The 23,464-nt window shown below is 51.8% G+C and overlaps 1 protein-coding gene across 8 annotated transcripts in view; it reads right to left on the reverse strand.

Moving 5' to 3' along the window:
- Window positions 1-23,464, reverse strand: part of LOC144942322 (uncharacterized) — a 156,611-nt gene that overhangs the window by 97,809 nt on the left and 35,338 nt on the right. Inside the window, exon 1 of one of the 8 annotated variants that reach the window (XM_078869119.1) lies at window positions 19,085-19,263. The exons of the other annotated variants lie outside the window; for them this stretch is intronic. The gene's annotated coding sequence lies outside the window, so the exon portion shown is untranslated. Of the gene's footprint in view, window positions 1-19,084; window positions 19,264-23,464 lie in introns of those variants that run through there. 8 annotated transcript variants of the gene reach the window in all.

Here is a 23,464-nt window from a genome sequence, read left to right on the forward strand (position 1 = left end):
TGTGGATCCATTGCGAGTCCCGCCGTTGTACGTCAATGCACTCTCAAGTGTTCTGGAGCGTGCGCAGGGTGTCCGCGGGGCTGTTGGCAATTCGCGAATTCATGACAATTGGGCTGCGGTGTGAATTCAGAGGAGCGTTTTGAGCGTAGCCCCACCGGCCACTTGAGAGCTCAATACAAGATTGGCAAGCACCCTATCAAGGTTGGACTGGCACGCACTCCCTGCCCACCTTCGTCTCCCCCGGTGCCGACCTCTGGATCGCCGTGGGTTTTTTCCTGGGTCGCTCCGCGCGACGTTTCGGCCTTACAAACCCACGTGTTTTCGGTTCGCTTCCTGAAATTTCGAAGGCTTCTCCCTCCCTCCTTCTTCTTCTTCTTCATTCCCCCGTAATGAGAGCTCTTGGCACGTGGGCCGAAACGTCGGACGTCGCGCCGGAGACAACCCGGAGAGACAAGCCGAGTGCTGTCGGATCGAAATAATGAGTGGCAGGGATTGCGAACTGTGGTCAGAAGCTAATACATAAGGCAAAGGCAAATATCCCCCGTAGAGCATCAACAGACTTTCGGGGCAAGTGCTGTTGGCGAGCAGCGCCCCTGTGAAGGCCGACACGGCGCACGAAGGGGTCGGTGGCCAGCACCACGCCCGACCGCCTTTGTCTCTCCCGTGGCGATGTTTAAATAATCACACCAGGCACTCATTTGAAGCCGAGTCGGCCTCGGGGGGAGGACGCAGGGGACCGGTTGAGACAGTCGTCACTGGTGTCGTTGTCCGCGTGCTGGAATTCGAACTGGGCTCGGTCGAGTGTTCGTCTCGCGCAGCGTGTGTCAACCGCTGCGCCACCGCTCCGCCCCGCGCGTGCACTCGCGCGCACGCGCGCACGCACATGCGCAAAAAAGAGTCGAGCTGTAAAACTGGGAGGGTGAGAGGAGTGGTGCCCCATTGCGACAGAGACGTTGCCAGCACGTGTCAAAGCGCGCAGGGACAGCCCCGTCTCTCCCACTCCTCTCTCTCTCTCCTCTCTCTCTCTACGTGTGTTGCGTGTCAAGGTGCACGATCGTCGGCGTGCGTTTGACGCCGTGGGATGTTTGGCGCAAATGTTGCACGGATTTGACAAAAAAAATGGGGTGGTTTTTTTGTCGCTGTTACATAGGCTGTGCATTTTTTAGTTATATTTCCTGCCGACTTCAAACCAATTTTCTCGCGTCCTGTCGCAACTTCGCCGTGTAGTTTCCCACCCCCCCTCCCCGTTGCCTCTGTAACATTTAGAAACGTGCGTTGTTTAGATAATTTTGATTCTTTTGCCGCGATCAATTTCCACATCATGAGCCAACTTCGTTGAGCTGTCATTTGTGGTCAGGTAGCTTATGGAACAAGAAGCTAATAAGCTCAGGTGGGCCTTACCTGGTAAGATAATACAAACAAGTTTCTGCGTGTGCAGTGCACATTCTTTACCCAGCCGGATTCAAATGTGTGTCCCCACGTTCTTGTTAAATTAATTCTAGATTTGTTCACTTGATAGAGGTATCATGATGATGTCTCTGCGTACCTAACATCTACCGACTCGATTAAGCTAAAACACAATTGCCAATAACAATACGACCAATCCACAACAGGGTTCAGAATCAGATTATTTATTGATACTGGATAAATCAGATGAGCTGTAAAGCTCTTGATTTAAAGCTTTCGTGACTGCAGGGATTCATCTTCTTGGTTCTGTGACTTTACCGAAAGAACCAAGAAGATGTAAAGCTCTTTTTCACAGATGCTCCAGTAGGTTCGTTTTGCACATAAAATATTGACGAATGTGTTTTAAAAGAAAGTATTATTATTATTAATTGTGCTTGTGCACCGCTGCCAACTCAGCAGCATCACCAAATAATTTGCCGGAGCCCAGGTCGCCCTTGCAAAAGAGGAAATGTTTGTCCACGCGTCTAAGCCAGGCTTTGACTCATCGCCCGGTTGAGTAAAGGCCGCCAATTGAGCACGAAAAAGCGCTCCACGACTGCAATTAATGGCGGCCAATCACGAATCACAAGGGAGGCTTCACCCGGCCGGATGTCACTCCAAACCGCACCACAACCACGTCACACCGTGCCACAACTGTGCCACAACCACCCTACAACCACGTCACACCGTGCCACAACCACCCTACAACCACGTCACACCGTGCCACAACTGTGCCACAACCACCCTACAACCACGTCACACCGTGCCACAACCACCCTACAACCACGTCACACCGTGCCACAACTGTGCCATAACCACCCTACAACCACGTCACACCGTGCCACAACCACCCTACAACCACGTCACACCGTGCCACAACTGTGCCACAACCACCCTACAACCACGTCACACCGTGCCACAACCACCATACAACCACGTCACACCGTACCACAACTGTGCCACAACCACCCTACAACCACGTCACACCGTGCCACAACCACCCTACAACCACGTCACACCGTGCCACAACTGTGCCACAACCACCCTACAACCACGTCACACCGTGCCACAACCACCCTACAACCACGTCACACCGTACCACAACTGTGCCACAACCACCCTACAACCACGTCACACCGTGCCACAACCACCCTACAACCACGTCACACCGTACCACAACTGTGCCACAACCACCCTACAACCACGCCACAACCGCGCCACAACCACGTCACAACGTACCACAACTGCGCCACAACTGTGCCACAACCACGCGACAACAGCGCCACGACACAACCACCCTACAACCACGTCACACCGTGCCACAACCACCCTACAACCACGTCACACCGTGCCACAACTGTGCCACAACCACCCTACAACCACGCCACAACCACGTCACAACGTACCACAACTGCGCCACAACTGTGCCACAACCACGCGACAACAGCGCCACGACACATCCACCCTACAACCACGCCACAACCACGACACATCCACCCTACAACCACGCCACAACCACGACACATCCACCCTACAACCACGCCACAACCACGACACATCCACCCTACAACCACGTCACAACCACGACACAACCACGCCTCAAGCGGCTGTCCCAGCCAAAGCCACACCACACCACACCCGGCGCTCAAGCGGTGCTTTAGTTGAACCCAGAGGGCCCGGCATCGTAGCCGCCGCCACGCCGCTCCGTCGTGCCAGCAGTGTGGGCAGTGACCAGAGGTCGCAACCGGGTACTCGATACCCGTACCCTACCCGATACCCGGCTACCCGTACCCGGCCGGGTACGGGTAGCCGTTTGCGACCCTGGTGCGGCCGGGTACGGGTAGGCCGTGAGTCACTGGCGAGTAACCGTTTGTCACTCATTTCGGGTAGGGTACGGGTAGGGAACGGCTACCCGTACCCGGCCGGGTACGGGTACCCATTTGCGACCCTGGTGCGGCCGGGTACGGGTAAGGAATCAAAACCCGTTTGCGACCTCTGGCAGTGGCGCGACCGAGCGGTGGCGATGCGGTCGCTGCTCATGGCGGAGGGTTCGCGGTTTCGACCCCTATCGGCCGCCCTGGTTAATACTGTGATTACGGATGGCTGTGTTAATCACGCCCCCGCTCCCATACACACGCACACACCACTTTAATACGACGTTATTCGATAAAGATTTGGCCATGTCTGCTGGCGTCACGGCCCAAGTATTAATTGAAAAACATGTAATTGCCAATGTTGCTAATTGGATAAAGCCACTTAGCAACACCCCCCCCTCCCCCGTTTGCAAAACGACTGCAGGCCTCACAGAAGCCCCTCCCTTCGCGAGAGCCTTGCACTGTAAGAATAGCGCGAAAGCCACATGTAGATTGTTTTTCCACAACGATCTGAATACTCGTAAAATTCATAATTGTTTGAGCTCTGGGAAGAAAATAAAAACACGTGGGGCGGAGGGAAGCCTCAGATGACGAGTTGGTGCCCTATTTGTCTCTCCAGAGAGAGACACACATTGTGTGTCTATGTGTGTGTCTCTCTCTGTGTCTCTGTGTGTGTCTCTCTCTCTGCTTGTGTGTCTGTCTATGTGTCTCCGTGTCTGTGTTTTGTCTCTCTCAAATTTAGCAATCTTTGAAAGAACGTAATCAAGCCGGTTAGGGTGTTGACTGTTGTGTTAGCCGACTCTCTGTGTTGTATTGCATTACATTTCTAAGTTTACTCGGTTTGTTTTCTCATTCATTCCTACCTGATGACGGTTGCTTGTGTTGCAATCGAAACGTCGTATTCTATTATTACATTTATTTTCTTTCCACATGACTTTACCGAAATAACCGAAGAGTAATTCCTGCAGTCACGAACGCTTCAAATCAAGTTTGAACCATATAAAATAGAACTAATAAATACAAAAATAGAACAAAAAAATACTGGACATTAGTGAAAAAGAGCTTTCTAGCTCATCGGATTCCTACAGCATAAACACATTTGATTCCTACTCTGTCACGAAAGCTTCAAATCTACATTTGATTCCACCAGAAGTGACACGAGCGAGCAATTGCACAGCTGCGCCTTTTAATTTTAGATTTTTAAATATGCAGTGCGTGTGTGTGTACACACATTTCGTTCGCCTCTCACCTGGTCAAATATAATGTGAAGGTGTCTCGTGTCTCTTGTGCGCCAACACAAAGGCAAATATCCCCCGTATAGCCCGAACAGACTGTTGGGGCAAGTGCTGTTAGCGAGCACCTATGAAGGCCTGAACGGTACACGAGGGAGTGGGTGGCCAGCACCACGCCCGACCGCCTTTGTCTCCCCAGCAGCGATGTTTGCACACCGCACCGGGTACTCTTTTAAGGCCGAGTCGACCTAGGCGAGGCCCAAGGACCGGTTCAGATAGTCGTCACCGGTGTTGGCCGCGAGCGGGGAATCGAACTCGGGCCGCGAGGTTCCTAGCACGGCGCGCTAACCGCTACACCACCGCTCCCCACACACACACGCGCACAGACACAGACACACACACACAGACACACACACAGACACACACACAGACACGCACAGACACACGCAAAGACACACACACAGACACACACACAGACACGCACAGGCACACGCACAGACACACCCACAGACACACACACAGACACACACACAGACAGACACACACAGACACACACACAGACACACACACACAGACACACACACACACACAGACACACACACACAGAAACACACACACGCACAGACACACGCAAAGACACACACACAGACACACCCACAAACACGCACAGGCACACGCACAGACACACCCACAGACACACACACAGACACACACACAGACAGACACACACAGACACACACACAGACACACGCACACAGACACACACACACACACAGACACACACACAGAAACACACACACACACAGACACACACACAGACACACACACAGACACACACACACAGACACACACACAGACACACACACAGACACTCACACAGACACACACACACAGACACACACAGACACACACGCACAGACACACAGACAGACACACACAGACAGGCACACAGACACACACACAGACAGACAAAGATACACACACAGACACACACAGACACACACACAGACACACACAGACAGACACACAGACAGACACACACACAGACACACACAGACATACACACAGACACACACACAGACACACACACACAGATACGCGTGTGCGACCCCACACGCCGTGGTCGACATCCGCTCGCCCTCTCTCTCTCTGCGCGACTCTCGTGCCCCGCGCGCGCTCGCGAGAATGTCTCTGCATTCCTCCTGCAGCGGTGCCTGACAATGCCACCACTGTCGTTCCACTACGAAACCACCCACACCACCCAGCCACACCACCCAGGCACACCACACATACACACCACACCACCCACACCACCCAGCCACACCACACACACCACCCCACCCACACCACCCAGCCACACCACACACACCGCCCCACATCACACACACCACCCAGCCACACCACACACACCGCCCAGCCACATCTCACACACCACCCCACCCACACCACCCAGCCACACCACACACACCGCCCCACATCACACACACCACCCCACCCACACCACCCAGCCACACCACACACACCGCCCCACATCACACACACCACCCCACCCACACCACCCAGCCACACCACACACACCACCCCACCAACACCACCCAGCCACACCACACACACCGCCCCACATCACACACACCACCCAGCCACACCACACACACCGCCCAGCCACATCTCACACACCACCCCACCCACACCACCCAGCCACACCACACACACCGCCCCACATCACACACACCACCACACCCACACCACACACACCGCCCCACATCACACACACCACCCCACCCACACCACCCAGACACACCACACACACCACCCCACCCACACCAGCCACATAACAACGGCCACACCAGACCACCACCACCGCCCACACCACCCAACCAACCACCAGCCCACACTACCCACACCACCCCACCCCACCAAAGCAGTATATATTTTATCTACCCCAGTGGCTGCTGGGGAGGGGGAGGGGTGATCAGAACCGTTTATTTTAAGGCTGAGTCAACCTACGGGAGGCGCAGGACCGGTGGTCTAGATATTGGCGCGGCCGGGAATCGAGTTCGGCTCTCGCCAGGTTCGTAGCGCAGTGCGCGCTAACCACAACAAAGACAAAAAGACCCTCGCTGTGGATAGCCTTCACGTACTATTGGGGCAAGTGCTGCTAGCGAGGAGCACCTATGAAGGCCGCCACGGGCACACGAGGGGGTGGGTGGCCAACACCACGCTCGGCCGCCTTTGTCTCCCCTAGTGGCGATGTTTACACACCGCACCAGGTACTCATTTGAGGCTGAGTCGACCTAGGGGAGGCCCAGGACCGGTTCAGATAACCGTCACACTGGCGTTGGCCGTGAGCGGGAATCGAACTCGGGTGGCCGGGTTCGTAGCGCAGCGCTAACCGCTACACCACCGCTCCCCCCACACACACACAAAGACAAAGATCCCCCGTATAGCCTGCCACAGACTGTTGGGGCAAGTGCTGTTAGCGAGCAGCACCTATGAAGGCCGGCACGGCACACTAAGGGGGTGGGTAGCCAGCACCACGCCCGATCGCCTTTGTCTCCCCAGTGATCGGCAATCGAGCTCGGGATCGATAGAGTCACAGCCTAGGTTCATAACAAAGACAAAAGATCCCCCCACCGTATAGCCTTCACAGACTGTTGGGGGGGGGGGGGAGGGGGGGGCAAGTCCTGTTAGCGAGCGCCCTAACCACTACGCCCACCGCTCCACCCACTACCACGCCCGAAACAACAATGGTTTAGAGACGCGCTAACACATACCCACACACACGCCGACCCACACAGTTGTACACTTGACACACAAGGCATGCATATGGATAAAAGGCGTGCGCGAAGCGCCACTACAATGCTATTCTGTAAATCACGCACACCCCACAGCCACACATCGCCATAGCGACCGATCAACAGTTAAGTTTGGTGTTTAAAAAAAAAAACCCGCGCGCACACACACACAGACGGAAAAGCATGACAGCACTTGCGAGGCGCACACAATCACCCCTCTGTACTGCCGCTGTGAGCCCTCCGCCAGCACACATGGCGAACCCATCTCCCTCCCCCTCCCCTCCCCCTCCCTCCCCCTCCCCTCTGTCTGCCCCCCCCCGCCTCACCGCGCCCTCCACCTTTCTTGCATCTTTCGTCCCTTCCCTCCATCTCTCCAGCGCGCGCTCTCCTATCCCTCTCTCCCTGCCACTCTTTTTTTATTTTTTTTATTTTTTATTTTTTTTTCACGTTCATCTCTCTCTGTCTGTTCCCCTCCCCCGTTTCTCCATGTCACTCTCCCTCTGTGCACCCCCTTTATCCCCCCCCCTCCTCCATCTCTCTATCCCTCTCTTTTACATCTCTCCTTTCTCTCGCTGTCAAACTCTCTCTCTCTCTCTGTGTCCTCCTCTCTCTGTCACCCTCTCTACCTTGGACGTGGGATTGTAACACGATCACGAGGAGGCTACACTCCTTGGTCTTGTCTGCATGCTGAACTTCTTTCGCACCGTACGTAGCCAACCGCGCTAATCTCCCTCCCTGTCCCGCTGTCTCTGTCTCTCGTCTTTGCAATTCTCTTCCCTGCATCTACACACCACTCGTCTTCTCCTCCAGTTACATGTCATCCATCTCTCCGTGACTACCAATGCCCTCACCTCCATGACTTATCCAACTCCAATCCACGTCTCCTCTTCCTCCTCTCACCCATTTCGCTGCCCTCTCTTCTCCCTTCACCGCTCCTAGGGGCGCCGTGGTGACGAGATGTTAACTACCTCGCCTGGTATACAGGAGGACGTGGGTTAGATCCCGACCCTGACGCTTGCTGCTGTATATTTGGAGTTTGCGTGTCTCTCTCTCTCTCATCATCATCACGGTGGCTAGGATATGTTGACTACCTCGCCTGGTATACAGGAGGTCGTGGGTTAGATCCCAAACCTGATGCCTGCTGCTGTATATTTGAAGTTTGCATCTCTCTCTCTCATCATCATCACGGTGGCTAGGAGATATTGACTACCTCGCCTGGTATACAGGAGGTCTTAGGGTAGATCCCAACCCTGACGCCTGCTGCTGTATATTTGGAGTTTGCGTCTCTCTCTCTCTCATATCATCATCACGGTGGCTAGGAGATGTTGATTACCTCGCCTGGTATACAGGAGGTCGTGGGTTAGATCCCGACCCTGACGCCTGCTGCTGTATATTTGGAGTTTGCGTCTCTCTCTCTCCCCGTGGTCGCATAGATTTTACTCCGGGTTAACTTCCGGTTTTTCCCCTCCACATTTCGACTCCACGTCACGCGTTTAGAGTAACCGTATTTGGCTTAGATCTGAAGTTTTCGTCACTGCAGGGATCCATACTCTTTGGTTCTTTCGGTAAAGTCACGTAGGTAGAAAATTAAATAAATTAAATCACGAAGTTTCAATCGCAACACAAGCGACCGTCATCAGGTGGAACAGATACAGCAGGATAACTGCTGGCATGTGATTTAATTTATTTTATTTTATACCTACGTGACTTTACCGAAAGAACCAAAGAGTAACCGTATTTGGCCTTCCACACGATAAGCCACTTCTCGTTGGGCTATCATTTGGTAAAATTAAATGTAAAAAAATAGTTGAGTGCATAGTTTAGTTTAAAATGCATGCACCATCCCCTCCCTCATTCACCATTCATTCTCTCTCTCTCTGTCTTTCTGTATCCCATCTATGCACACCGAGTCTCACTTGTGGTGCGCGCCAGTGACACAGTGGTTATCGCATAATAGAATACGACGTTTCGATTGCAACACAAGCAACCGTCGATCAGGTAAGCGTGGTGATGTTTCATTCAGACGCTGTCTCCCCGACAGACCTGGTCTTCACCTGAGGACGGCTGCTTGCGTTGTGGTCTTTGAAAAAAAAGAAATGCAATCTTCTTGGTTCTTTCGGTAAAGTCACGTAGAAGGGAAATAAAAAAAATAAAAACATAAAAAACATAATAAAATATTTTATTAAAATAAAACATAATCAAATATTTTATGTTTTATTTTTATTATTTTATTATTTCCCTTCTACGTGACGTTACCGAAAGAACCAAGAAGATGAATCCCTGCTGTCACGAAAGCTTTAAATCGAAATTTTAACCTAGTGAACTTAGAAATGGCCCGAGTTTCCGATTCCCGCTCACGGCTGACATCAGTGGTGGCGGCGTAAAATCTCTCGCTCTCTACAATCCCCGCTGACCGCCGGGGTGAAGTATGGTCAGACAACGCTAATGTCCGACACGGCATTGGGAGGCTTGTGTGGCGATCGAAACGTCGTCATCTATAATTTTATTTATACCCACGTGACTTTACCGAAAGGACCAACGAGTATGGATTCCTGCAGTCACGAAAGCTTCGAATCAGGATTATTCTCACTCCCACCTCTCTGCTTCCTTTCTCCCTTGGTGTCGACAGACCTCAAGCCTCTTGCAGAACTCAACTCTCCGGCCTCTCTATTTACGTGCGATGAAGAAGGGCCATTGCTCGGAACGTCGCCGTATCCTATGTATGTATCCCCCCCCCCCCCAGAATTAAAAGCCACTGTGTTATTGACGACTGTGTCGAGTCTTAATGTGGTCATTTGTCCTAACGCCAGCGAGTTACCAAACAGATGAAGTCCACGTTGCCTCGCGTGTCCCGGAAAAAGTTGGGAAATCCCATCCAATTGTGCCACCCTCTCGCTCGTTCACTCACTCGTTCACTCACTCGTTCACTCTCTCGTTCACTCTCTCGTTCACTCACTCATTCATTATCTCGTTCACTCACTCATTCATTATCTCGTTCACTCGTTAACTCTGTCAGTCACTCTCTCAGTCACTCCCTCGTTCACTCCCTCGTTCACTCGCTCGTTCACTCTCTCGTTCACTCACTCATTCATCATCTCGTTCACTCCCTCGTTCACTCGTTCACTCATTCGTTCACTCTCTCGTTCACTCACTCGTTCATTACCTCGTTCACTCACTCGTTCACTCTCTAGTTCACTTACTCGTTCACTCTCTCGTTCACTCACTCATTCATTATCTCGTTCACTCGTTCACTCACTCATTCACTCGTTCGTTCACTCTCGTTCATTCACTCATTCATTATCTCGTTCACTCTCTCGTTCACTCTCTCGTTCACTCACTCGTTCATTACCTCGTTCACTCACTCGTTCACTCTCTAGTTCACTTACTCGTTCACTCTCTCGTTCACTCACTCATTCATTATCTCGTTCACTCGTTCACTCACTCATTCACTCGTTCGTTCACTCTCGTTCGTTCACTCATTCATTATCTCGTTCACTCTCTCGTTCACTCTCTCGTTCACTCTCTCGTTCACTCACTCATTCATTACCTCGCTCACTCTCTCGCTCACTCTCCCCCCTCTCGTGAACGCTTTCCTTTTCACAAGGCTCTCTCTCTCTCCTCTCTCTCTCCTCTCTCTCTCTCTCGCCCACTCTCCTCGTCTCCTCCCCGCGCTCTCCCCAGCAGCACGTATACGTTACATAACACGTGGACACCAACCTCACCCTGCCAGGATTCTATACAAACAACGCGCGCGCGCACACACGACACACACACACACGACACACACACGTGCGTGCGCGCGGTGACAAAGGCAAGACAAAGATTTTCCCTTGTAGCCTTTCGCAGACTGTTGGGGCAAATTGCTGTTGGCGAGAGTGGCAACCCTACGAGAAATTCCGAGGGTGTGTGGGTGGGTGGGTGGCCATGCACCACGCCCGACCGCCTTTGTCTCCCCAGTGGCGATGCTTGAGGCTGAGTCGCCCTAGGGGGGAGACCCGGGTAGCTGGGTTCGTAGCTGCGTTCGTAGCACAGCGCGCTAACCGCTACTCCATCGTTCCCCCCACACACACAAATACAAAGATCCCCCGTGTAGCCTTTAACAGACTATTGTTGTTGATTTTAATACGTAGGCTTACGCGATCTAACCCCCCCCCCCCCCAAAAATCCCTGTATTATTGTTGTTGAGTTGTTGTTGTTGTTATTTGTGGTTGCGAATCACTGCCAACGCAGCAGCAGCATCATCACCTAATTTGTGTACTCATCTCACAGAGTACGTCGGTGGGAGCGGTGGTGCCGTAGTTAGCACACGAGCGCTACGAACCTGACCCCCTGGGTTCGATTCCCGGGCCACCACGGCTAACATCAGCGGCGAGTCCTGTCATCAGAACGTGTCCTGGTAACTAAACCAAACTATTTATGTTACCAGGTAAGGCTCACCGAGCTGCGTGGCTCTTTTTCAGAAGCGACCAGGCCACAAATGATAGCTTCAACGAAGTGGCTTATCGAGTGAAGATGTATTAGCAGCCAACTACTCTAAACGCGTGATGTTGATTTTAAATGTGGAGGGGAAAAACCGGAGGACCCGGAGAAAAATCCACGCGACCACGGGGAGAGAGAGAGACACGCAAACTCCAAATATACAACAGGCGTCAGGGTCGGGATCGAACCCACGAACTCCTGTAGACCAGGCGAGGGAGTTAACATCTCACTACCGCGATGATGATGATGATGATGAGAGACACGCAAACTCCAAATATACAACAGGCGTCAGGGTCAGGATCGAACCCACGAACTCCTGTAGACCAGGCGAGGGAGTTAACATCTCACTAACGTGATGATGATGATGAGAGACACGCAAACTCCAAATATAATGTACAACAGGCGTCAGGGTCGGGATGGAACCCACGAACTCCTGTAGACCAGGCGAGGGAGTTAACATCTCACTACCGCGATGATGATGATGAGAGACACGCAAACTCCAAATATAATGTACAACAGGCGTCAGGGTCGGGATGGAACCCACGAACTCCTGTAGACCAGGCGAGGGAGTCAACATCTCACTACCGCGATGATGATGATGAGAGACACGCAAACTCCAAATATACAACAGGCGTCAGGGTCGGGATCGAACCCACGAACTCCTGTAGACCAGGCGAGGGAGTTAGCATCTCACTATACCGCGGCACCCCTAACTACCACCTTCATCAACCTCCACTGACCAGCGAGGTGAAGTATGGTCGAAGAGCCCCCAAAATCGACCGGAACGTAGCTCTGACATTTGTTGGGTTTTTTTTTTCTCTCACCCAAAAAAACTCCATCTTCTTTAACTTCGATCCTTCTCCCCGCTCTCTCTCTCTCTCCCTCCACAGCCAGTCCCACTCTTCCCCTGACGCTCCCTCTCTCAATGGTTCTCCCATTCGCCGCTCTCGCACTCCCCCTGACTCTCGCTCGCTCGCTCGCTCTCACCGTGCCCCATATTTTATCCCCGCCCCGCCCCTCGCTACAAGCCCAAGAAACCCAAGCAAAATCCCGGGGGTCCCAAGTAGTTCAAGGGGGGGAAGGGAGCACCCATAAACTCGTTGTGCCTCCCACCAAACCTCCGTGCCATGGGTGATAGGGGGGCCTTTTATTCTCAGTTGGCCCTCGGCTATGGAACACATCGCCCATTGGGATCAGATCCGCCCGGTCCATCTCCCACCTTTCAAATTTCTATTTTAAAAAATTCATATGTTCAAAAAGGGGTCTTACAATTTGGCTGGAAATCCCTCCTGTACTCACCCACCTTGTATATTCCGTCCCTTGCATGCTTCTCTATCACGCTGCCCTCGTGTTTTATACACATGCCATTGTATTTTTGTTTTCATGTACTGTAATAGTTAGGTTTTGTTTAGTGTGTTAATCTTGATTTGAAGCTTTCGTGACTGCAGGAATCCACACTCTGTGGTTCTTTCGGTAAAGTCACGTAGGTAGATAAAATAATAGATCACGACGTTTCGATTGCCACACAATCATCCTCAGGTGAGGACGATTGCTTGTATAGTATTAAAATATTGAATCTTTTTTTGATCGTGGGAAATAACGTTGTAAAAATGAAATGCATTATCATTATTGTCTAAGCTCAAATGCAAGTCCTAATAAACATAAAAAACATTAACGAACACAGAAGATAATATAATTAATAACCGATATCTTTCCTGCCTGTATATCTCATCAAATGCCATCTCCATCTCTGGTCCACATCTCCATCGCCTCCCTCTATCTCCGTCTCATCTGTAGCTCTCATCTTATACACACACACATACACACACACTCACACACACACATACACACATACACACACACTCACACACACATACAACAACAACCGCCATTCGCCACTAAGTGGCTGTGACGTCACCACAACGCTTGTGCCAGGCCATGTGCACCTTGAGGCCACGTGAAGTGTCGAACGCCCGCTGGCAGGAGGTCACGGGGCAGACTCAGCAGGTGCCACGGGTCGACTGACTAAGATGACCGAAAAGACTGGCTGATGCACCACACATACACACACACACATACACACACACATAGCTTGTTGTCCTTCCCCCGCACCTCCGATTAGCACGGTTGGCTACGTACGGTGCGAAAGAAGTTCAACATGCACACAATCCCTCCCCGCTCCCCCATCTCTCTCTGTTTCTTTTTCCATCACCCTATCTTCCCCTACCCCGAACCATGCTGGCCCTGCCCATCTCTCTGTGTCTCTCTCTCTCCCAGTGTGTGCGTCTATCCTCGTATCTCTCTCTGTCTCTCTCTCTCCCAGTGTGTGCGTCTCTCTGCCTCTCTCTCCCAGTGTGTGCGTCTCTCTGCCTCTCTCTCTCCCAGTGTGTGCGTCTCTCTGCCTCTCTCTCTGCCTCTCTCTCTCTCTCCCAGTGTGTCTCTCCTCTCCTCCTCTCTCTCTCACCCTCTCTCTCTCTCTCGCTCTCCCACTCTCTATATATATAAACCCTTTGTAGTGAACTCCCCCCCCTCCACACACAAAGCTCTTAGGCAAAACTCATTCAGCGCTGCCTCAAAAGACTACTCCGCGCATTCAGACACGGACGTCGCACAAAAACCGTTTTTGTGCGCCAGTGTGGCCCTCAAAAATATAGTTAAAATAAAAAGCTGCTGCATTAAAAAAAACCTATAGATCTGGATAAGGGGGATACGCAATACTCACGCATGCGTACACACACATACACACACGTGCGCACACACGCGCGTACACACGCGCACACACACGCGCGTGCACACACGTACACACACGCGCGCGCGCGCGCACACACACACACACGTACACACACACGTACACACACGTGTACACACACACACGTGCACACACACACGTACACACACACGTGCACACACACACACACGTACACACGCGCGCGCGCCACTCATGCACGCAACAACACACCTCAGGATAAAACCAGTCCAGTTGGTGAGCCTCGTATCGATGAAACCGTTCGGGCACTTGGACCCATCATCACCACCACCACACCCCGAGTGCCAATTCCACATTACAGAGCGACCTGCTGCGCTGGCCTTCTTGGGGGACCCATGGCTGTGAGCAGCAGCTCGTGACACGCGCATTCTTCCGTGACGCCGTGCAAAGGCAAATCGAAGCGCAGCTCCGTTCCGTGTGCCTCTCTGCACGGATGCCACCACCGTGCACGAAAAAAAGAAGTCCGGCTAGCTACCTGTCGGCCTTCTCGCACCAATTTTTTTTTTTTTTATAACCTGGCGGCATTTGTTCGAGCGAGAAAAAAAACACTCTGGACCGCTTTCATCCTGCGTGTCATCAGTACAGCCGGCCTCGTCAACGACAACTTCACCGAGTATTATTTACTGGGTGAAGCACACCGAGCTATTAGCTGGGGGAAGGGGGGGAGTCCCCCCAAATGCGCACTTGGCCACGCGTGACGATAGCGCATCGTCGAAGTGACTGAGATCGTCGTCAACATCAGCACGTGGGGATGTAATAATCGTGGCAGCAGAATAATCTAAGCGGCGTGCGTTGTTGATTCTCAATCTGGAGGGGGGGGGGGGGGAAACCCCTGAGGACAACCCACGCTGGGACCACCACGGGAAGAGACAGAGAGAACACGTGGACTCCAACTATGCAGTCACTGCATTTCTAAAAGCGGTTACCGGGGTTTATGAATGTCTACAGCTTCCAAGAGACGTCCGGTCAGTGTGGAAGAGTAGACCAAGCGCCCTCTCGAGCCACCGCCAGTGGATGGGAGGCACCTTCCGCCAGCAGTGCCGTGAGCGAGCGAGCGAGAGAGCGAGAAATTGCAGTGCTGCAACTTTGCCTTTGAACTGAGGAGGGCAGTCGAAGTGACGAGGCCGTGGCGGAGATCACAGTGCGTTTGGAGCAGAGTGCCAATCGGCGCACTCACTCGCTGAAAAAAGAAATAAACTCGGTGCAACCATGTCCGTGACTTACGGAAACCGGTAAAAAACAAAAACGGTTAGCGGTTTTTACCGGTTATCGTTGAACAATCCCGATAATTATTAACCAGTGGCCCGCTGGATTCGAACCGCGTCACCGCCCCACGCCGCAAACCGAGTAACTGGAGTAACGGTGGAAGAATGGATTTGTTTTAACTTCTTTCGCTCGCTCGCTCTCTTCCAATCCTGCCATGAGTGGGTGAGAGGGTGGAGCGCTGGCTTAGCGTGGGATCTGTAAATACCGAGGCAAGCATTTCAGAGATAACAGTGGCATGGCATTGGGCAAGATGGAATGAGTACCTGTTTATATATATATATCTATTTGTCCAAGTACTGTGATATAAGTACACGTTATGCAATGCTGACGCACGCACAAGAGAAACATGCTCGTCACACACACACACCTACACTGATTAGCACGTATGTGAAACACAAAGACAAAGATTTCCCCCGTATAACCTGAACAGACTGTTGAGGCAAGTGCTGTTAGCGAGCACCTATGAAGGCCGGAACGGCACACGAGAGGGTGGGTGACCAGCACCACGCCCGGTCGCCTTTGTCTCCCTGGTGGCGATGTTTTTACGCACCGCACCAAGTACTCATTTGAGGCCGAGTCGACCTAGGGGAGGCCCAGAACCGGTTCAGATAATCGTCACCGGCGTCGGCCGTGAGCGGGAATCGAATCCGGGTCGCCGGGTTCGTAGCACGCTAACCGCTACACCACCGCTCCCCACCTATCGCACCCACACGCTGTGCCTCCAGTTGTTGTTGTTCGTTATTCAGTGGGCATTGCCCGCTCTGGCCAAATCAGTCAGTCCTCGTTTAACGCGGTAGTAAGTAGATGACGATGACGTTCCTGGAAAGCGCAGCGTTACGCGAAAACGACAATTTCCCCGTAAGTAATGTAGCGATGAAGTTTGGCGAGATACGATCCATGACCAATGACTACGACGATGAACACCACGTGGGGCTATGGCTGGACGAATAACCTAGGGTACCGTGTCATTCCGCGCACCGTATCACTGTCGCGCTCGGCCGAGAAAGTAGTTCCTGGTCGACCGCTCAGAAACCGCGTTACAACGGCGCGCGCGTTCCGCGTTATAACGGCGTTATAAGTTCAACATTCATACATGACCAACTGTCATCTTTTTTTTCAGACGCTGTCGCCTCGACAGATGTGGTTTCACCTGAGGATGGCTGCTTGCGTTGTGGCCGAAACGTCGTGAGAATTATTTTATTATGTTTTATTTTTATTATTTTATTACTTCCCTTCTACGTGACTTTACCGAAAGAACCAAGAAGACCAACTGTCATCTGTTGTTCGTTTACCTTTCCTCTACAGTACTTTGTCGTTGCAACGTTCTGACCCCGTGCCCCTACATGACATTCTAGATTTGAAGCTTTCGTGACTGCAAGGATTCATACTCTAAGGTTTTTTTCGGTAAAGTCGCGTAGGTTAAAAAATAAAATTAAAATTAATAAAAGTAATAATAGAAATAAAATAATAAAGTAACAAAAAATCACTACTCTTAGGTTTTTTTCGGTAAAGTCACGTAGGTAAAAACTAAAATTAAAATTAATAAAAGTTATAATAGAAATAAAATAATAAAATAACAAAAAAACACTACTCTTAGGTTTTTTTCGGTAAAGTCGCGTAGGTAAAAACTAAAATTAAAATTAATACAAGTTATAATAGAAATAAAATAATAAAGTAACAAAAAAACACTACTCTTAGGTTTTTTTCGGTAAAGTCGCGTAGGTAAAAACTAAAATTAAAATTAATAAAAGTTATAATAGAAATAAAATAATAAAATAACAAAAAAACACTACTCTTAGGTTTTTTTCGGTAAAGTCGCGTAGGTAAAAAATAAAAATAAAATTAATAAAAGTAATAATAGAAATAAAATAATAAAGTAACAAAAAAACACTACTCTTAGGTTTTTTTCGGTAAAGTCACGTAGGTAAAAAAATAAAATAATAAAAGTAATAATAGAAATAAAGAGATGTCCTACTGGACATCTCTGGGGGGGGGAAAAAAAGAGCTTCATTGCACATCGGATTCCTCCTCCATTATACAAACTTCTTATTCCGAGTCATCGTCCCGTCTGCCCGAGTCCCACCATTTGGACGACGCCGTCTAACCCGAGTAAAGCTTCCCGATCCACGCGCTCCTCTCCCCGTCTTCTCAGCGTCACATTCCTCCTCGCCGCGCGTCTCTCCGCGTCGAGCTCACGAGACGATTTCCGTGGCGTATTCGGGCGACTGCCGTGAGCGTGCACGTGATAAGCCACTTCGATGAGCTGTCAATTGTGGCGAGGTCGCTTCTGAAAAACAGCTGTGTAGCTCAGTGGACCCTAACGGGTAAAAAAAAAGAATAAAAGTTGAAGAGTTTAGTTTTACGATGATCAGTCATTCGCAGCAACTTTTACGAAGGCATCCCCCCATGCCGTGTCAATCATGGAGGTTGTTTGCCGTGCACCTAGCCTGGCACAAGCGCCGTGGTGGCATCACCGCCACTTAGTGGCGAATGGCGGTTGTTGTTGTTGTGCGTTGGGTTTTTTTCTAATGGGTATTTGCGTGTTGTTAAAAAAAAAACAAGAATGTGCTTTGGTATTCGTAATTATCACACAAGCCAGATGGACCGTGTCCATCTCGAAACACACTGCACGTCACCACAGGTCATGGCGGCAAACTCACCCAGCCACTCGCTCAATCACCCACCACGCTACAGCTCACAACAGAACACTCACCCACCCAGTCACCCACTCACCCACTCACTCACTCATCCAGCCACTCATCCACCCACTCACCCACTCACTCACCCGGCCACCCACCCAGCCACTCACTCACTCACTCAGCCAGCTACTCATCCACCCAGTCACCCACTCACTCACCCGGCCACCCACCCACCCAGCCACTCACTCACTCAGCCAGCCACTCACTCAGCCAGCCACTCACCCACCCACCCACTCACCCACCCATCCAGCCACTCACTAACTCAGCCAGCCACTCGCCCAATAACCCACCACGCTACAGCTCACAACAGCGCACTCTCTCACCAATACGAGCTACACTGCATCTTAAACGTGCGTGTTTTTGTAACCAAGGAAGGAAAATTTGAGAACCCGGAAGTAACCGATGTAGAACTTTGGGGGACAACATACAAACTGCCCATTCACTCACTCGCACTGCAGAAACCGGGGAAGGACATACAAACTCGGCACAGAAAATGCGCCCACAGCCGGAAGTCTAACCGAGGCGCCTTCTTGCTGCAAGACGCGAGCGCTTCCACTGCGCTGCAGCCTCCCCTACACGTAGCACTCCCGTCGCGGGTTCGCGGGCATTGTTTGTGTAAAGAGAAATGCACGGCGTGTGCGGCCTGCGCCTATCGGAATCAAACGGGCTTCTTGCATAGAGGCGCGTCTATTGCCACACACACGCGCACGCGCGCACGCCGCATAGAGAGGCCATGGCACAATGGGGCTGTGTGGGGGGTGGGGGGGGGAGCTCTGTCAAAATACGCAGCGGCTGACACTCCGTGACCCCCAGCAGCGTCCACGAGAACCCCGGGGGGCTTTCATCCGCACGGCCGTGCCGAGCACAGCGCCTTCGTTGACCACCTCGGAGTGCGAGGCCACCTGTGTGGGCCCTCCCCTTCCCCCCCCGTGTCTCACCCCCCCCCCCCCCCCCGTGTCTCCCCCCCAGTCTCCCCCCCCCCCCCCCGTCTCTCCCCCTCTCTCCCCCCCCCTCTCATCAACAACGGCACTCCACTCCGCACAACCCCCACTGCCCCCCCCCGTGTCTCACCCCCGTCTCCCCCCCCCCCGTGTCTCCCCCCCCCCGCGTCTCCCCCCCCCCGCGTCTCCCCACCGTGCCCCCCCTCTCTCCCCCCCTCTTTCATCAACAATCGCACTCCACTCCGCACAACCCCCTCTGCCCCCCCCCCCAAAGACAAAGATCCCCCGTATAGCTTTCATCAGACTGTTGGGTCAAGTGCTGTTGGCGAGCGGGCACGACACGCAACAACGGGGGCGTGTGGCCAATACTACGCCCGGCTGCCTTTGTCTCCCCATTTGCTGATATTTTGTGTTTGTTTAAATGCACACCACGCCAGGTACACACACGTGCGGCTGAGTCGGCCTGAGTAGAGGCCTCAGGACCGGCTCGAATATCCGCCACCGATTGTTGGCCGTGAGCTGGGAATCGAACTCTGGTGGGCCGGGTTCGTAGCGCAGAGCAGCGCTAATCGCCGCGCCACCGCTCCTCAAGAAAGATAATAAGATCCCCCCTATAGCGTTAACGGACTGTTGGGGCAAGTGCTGTTCGCGAGCACCTATGAAGGCCGGCACGGCACACGAGACTGTGGGTGGCCAGCACCACGCCCGACCGCCTTTGTCTCCCCAGCGGCGATGTTTACACACCGCACCAGGTACTCATTTGAGGCCGAGTCGACCACACACGCACACAGGCGAGCACACAGCCTGCCCTCCCACCCCATCACCTCCCCCCACCTCCATTAATCCCTGCGCGCACAAAGGCAAAGATCCCCCGTATAGCCTTTCACATACTGTTGGGGCAAGTGCTGTTAGCGAGTAGCAGCACCTATGAAGGCCGGCACGGCACACGAGGGGGTGAGGGGGGTGGGTGGGGGTTAGCACCACACACACAGGCGGTGACACCCGCATTTCAGCACTCGTCCCACACCCCACCAACACCGCTACCCCTAGACCCGTTAACCGAGACCTGCAACGAAATGTATTTCCAAAATAAACAAGCAGACAATGCGACTCCTTCACGCGGTCCGCCAAGCCCCGATTTCTGCCGATGAGACAGCGGATGTTGAAACTTGGTCCAAACATTACTCGCATTGAAGTAATGATGCCGGTGGGGGAAAACAAAAATCGCTTTAAAAATTGCAAGCATTTCTTTATACATCCCATCAGCCACGTGGCCTTCAGGGAGCGCGTTGCTCCAACGCAAGATAAACTAAGGACCGGTTTTGAGATTCGGTGTCTCTCGATTTAAAGCTTTCGTGACTACAGGGATTAATCTTCTTGGTTCTTTCGGTAAAGTCACGTAGAAGCGTTGTAGCCGAAACGTCGTGAGAATTATTTTATTATGTTTTATTTTTTATTATTTTATTACTTCCCTTCTACGTGACTTTACCGAAAGAACCAAGAAGATGAATTCGGTGTCTCATCAGCATGCACTCAGGCTTTCCTTGAACCTATGCTGGTGAACTTGCCCAGGCGTTTAGAGGACAGGGAAGTCGTGTGAAGGCGCACATTGAGGAAGTTGTGTGTACTGTGCAAAAAACTCCACACGTTCCTTGATAACACTGTGGCTTTAAAAGACACAAATAAATGAAGAAGGGATATTTCACAAAACGTCTCGTTTTAAAGACCACAGCGTTATTGACGAATGTGCTGAGACTAAAGGCCATCATAATAATTGTGCATTATTATTATCAACTCGACACACGACGTGAAAGCGTAGGTTCTTCTCAGCCGATATTACAATTTATAAAAAACACATTTGCGTGGGTTAGGCCAACTGCTACTAACATTGTCGCCAAAGTTACCCTCGAGTTCAATTAGAAAGTTGTAATTGGGGGCTCGATAAACGCTTTGGCACCGCGTGACAATTTTAGTTTCGTGCCTGGGCCTCGCGTGTCGGGAATTGGAGTGATGTGAACGGCGGACATTTAGCCAGATCGTTCACGGGATCTAACCCACACACTCACACACTCGCACACACACTCACACACACACTCACACACACACTCACACGCACACTCACACACACACTCACACACACTCACACACACACTCACACACACTCACACACACACTCACACTCACACACCCGTGCACGCTGACACCCCACACACTCACACACACTCGCACACACACTCACACACTCACACACACTCACACACACACACACACTCGCACACACACTCGCACACACACTCACACACGCACACACACTCGCACACACACTCACACACACTCGCACACACACTCACACACCCGTGCACGCTGACACCCCACACACTCACAAACACATTCGCACCCACACACCCTCACACACAAACTCACACAACTCAAACCCTCACACTCGTATAGCCTTAACAGCCCGTTGGGGCAAGTGCTGTTAGCGAGCACCTACGAAGGCCGACACGGCACACGAGGGGGTCGGTGGCCAACTCCACGCCCGGCCGCCTTTGTCTCCCCAGTGACGATGTTTACACACTCATTTTAGGCTGAGTCGACTTAGGAGAGGCTCAGGACCGGTTCAGATAATCGTCACTGGTGGTGTTGGCCGTGAGCTGGAATCGAACCCGGGTCGCCGGGTTCGTAGCGCAGCATAGCGCTCACCGCTACACCAATGAATCACGGGCACGTGAGTACGACCACGTTGTTCCATCAAACCCTCTATGTGTTTATTAACATTGCACTTCTTTCCATTTAAAGCTTTCGTGACTGCAGGGGTTCATCTTCTTGGTTCGTTCGGTAAAGTCACGTAGACGGGAAATAATAAAATAATAAAAATAAGACATAATAAAATATTTTATTTTGTTTTATTTTAGTAAAATATTTTATTATGTTTTTATTAATTATTTTCCCTTCTACGTGACTTTACCGAAAGAACCAAGAAGATTGCATTTCTTTTTTTTCAAAGACTGAGAACCAAAGGGGGAGTGTGCAAGAGGCTTCCGTGAAGGTGAAGAACCGCTGCTCTCTCTCTCGAGAGAGAGACACTCGGCATCGCCTCACTTGCAAGAGTGACCTGGCGACTCACCAAGCCGAAACGACGAACGCAATCGCAGCACAGCGGCGAAGCAGACAGCGATCGGAACAAAACAAAAAACAAAAATAAAATCACGAGAAGGAAACGAATAAAACACATTGCAAACCTAAAAAGCGACGTTAAATCAAAGCTAAATATTAATTTCCCCCTGCGGTGCAAGTCGCCTAGGGCAGACCACCGCCAGATTCATTGCCCCACATATTACAAAACTCGAGGCCGTCAGCAAACGTTGAACATTAACCAGGCGTGAGTTGACTATTGCACGAAGGTGCCCGTGACGTCACCCAAAGTCACGTGACCGCTTTTGACGAGTAAGAGCGGGGTGGGAAGTGACGTCATAATGGTGCCAACAATGGACGGACCATCCCCTCCCCTCCCACGCCTCCGCACGAGGGCCCCGCCACCTTTTTCCACTGCAGACCAAAACCCCGGATGTATTTCCCAGTCGCCGCTCGATCTCCTGCCAAAACTGTGCAGCCAACCGCAATCAAGTCCGGCACAACAACACCGGCACCAGATCTCGGTAATGTGGTCCACAAATGAGGCGAAATGCACCGCACGATACCTTTCTGATCTCGCCAAGGAGCAAAAACTATCATCACGCAATCTCCCTCGTGTCGATCCGCTGCTGGATGAGTGGCTCCGCCGCATGGGTTGTTGCGGTTGACCCCGTGCCTCAACCGCCCTGCCCGGTGCGAGTTTGGGGGTAGGGGGGGTGGTCAGAGTACGGTACAATAATCGACAGCCCTCCGCTAAGTCTATGGGCACCGACGGGCGGATTTAACCCGCAGACGGATATTGAACTCCCAGCCATTCTGATTGGCGGGCT

Source organism: Lampetra fluviatilis, chromosome 27 (genome assembly GCF_964198595.1).
Source record: "Lampetra fluviatilis chromosome 27, kcLamFluv1.1, whole genome shotgun sequence".
Classification (NCBI taxonomy): domain Eukaryota; kingdom Metazoa; phylum Chordata; class Hyperoartia; order Petromyzontiformes; family Petromyzontidae; genus Lampetra; species Lampetra fluviatilis.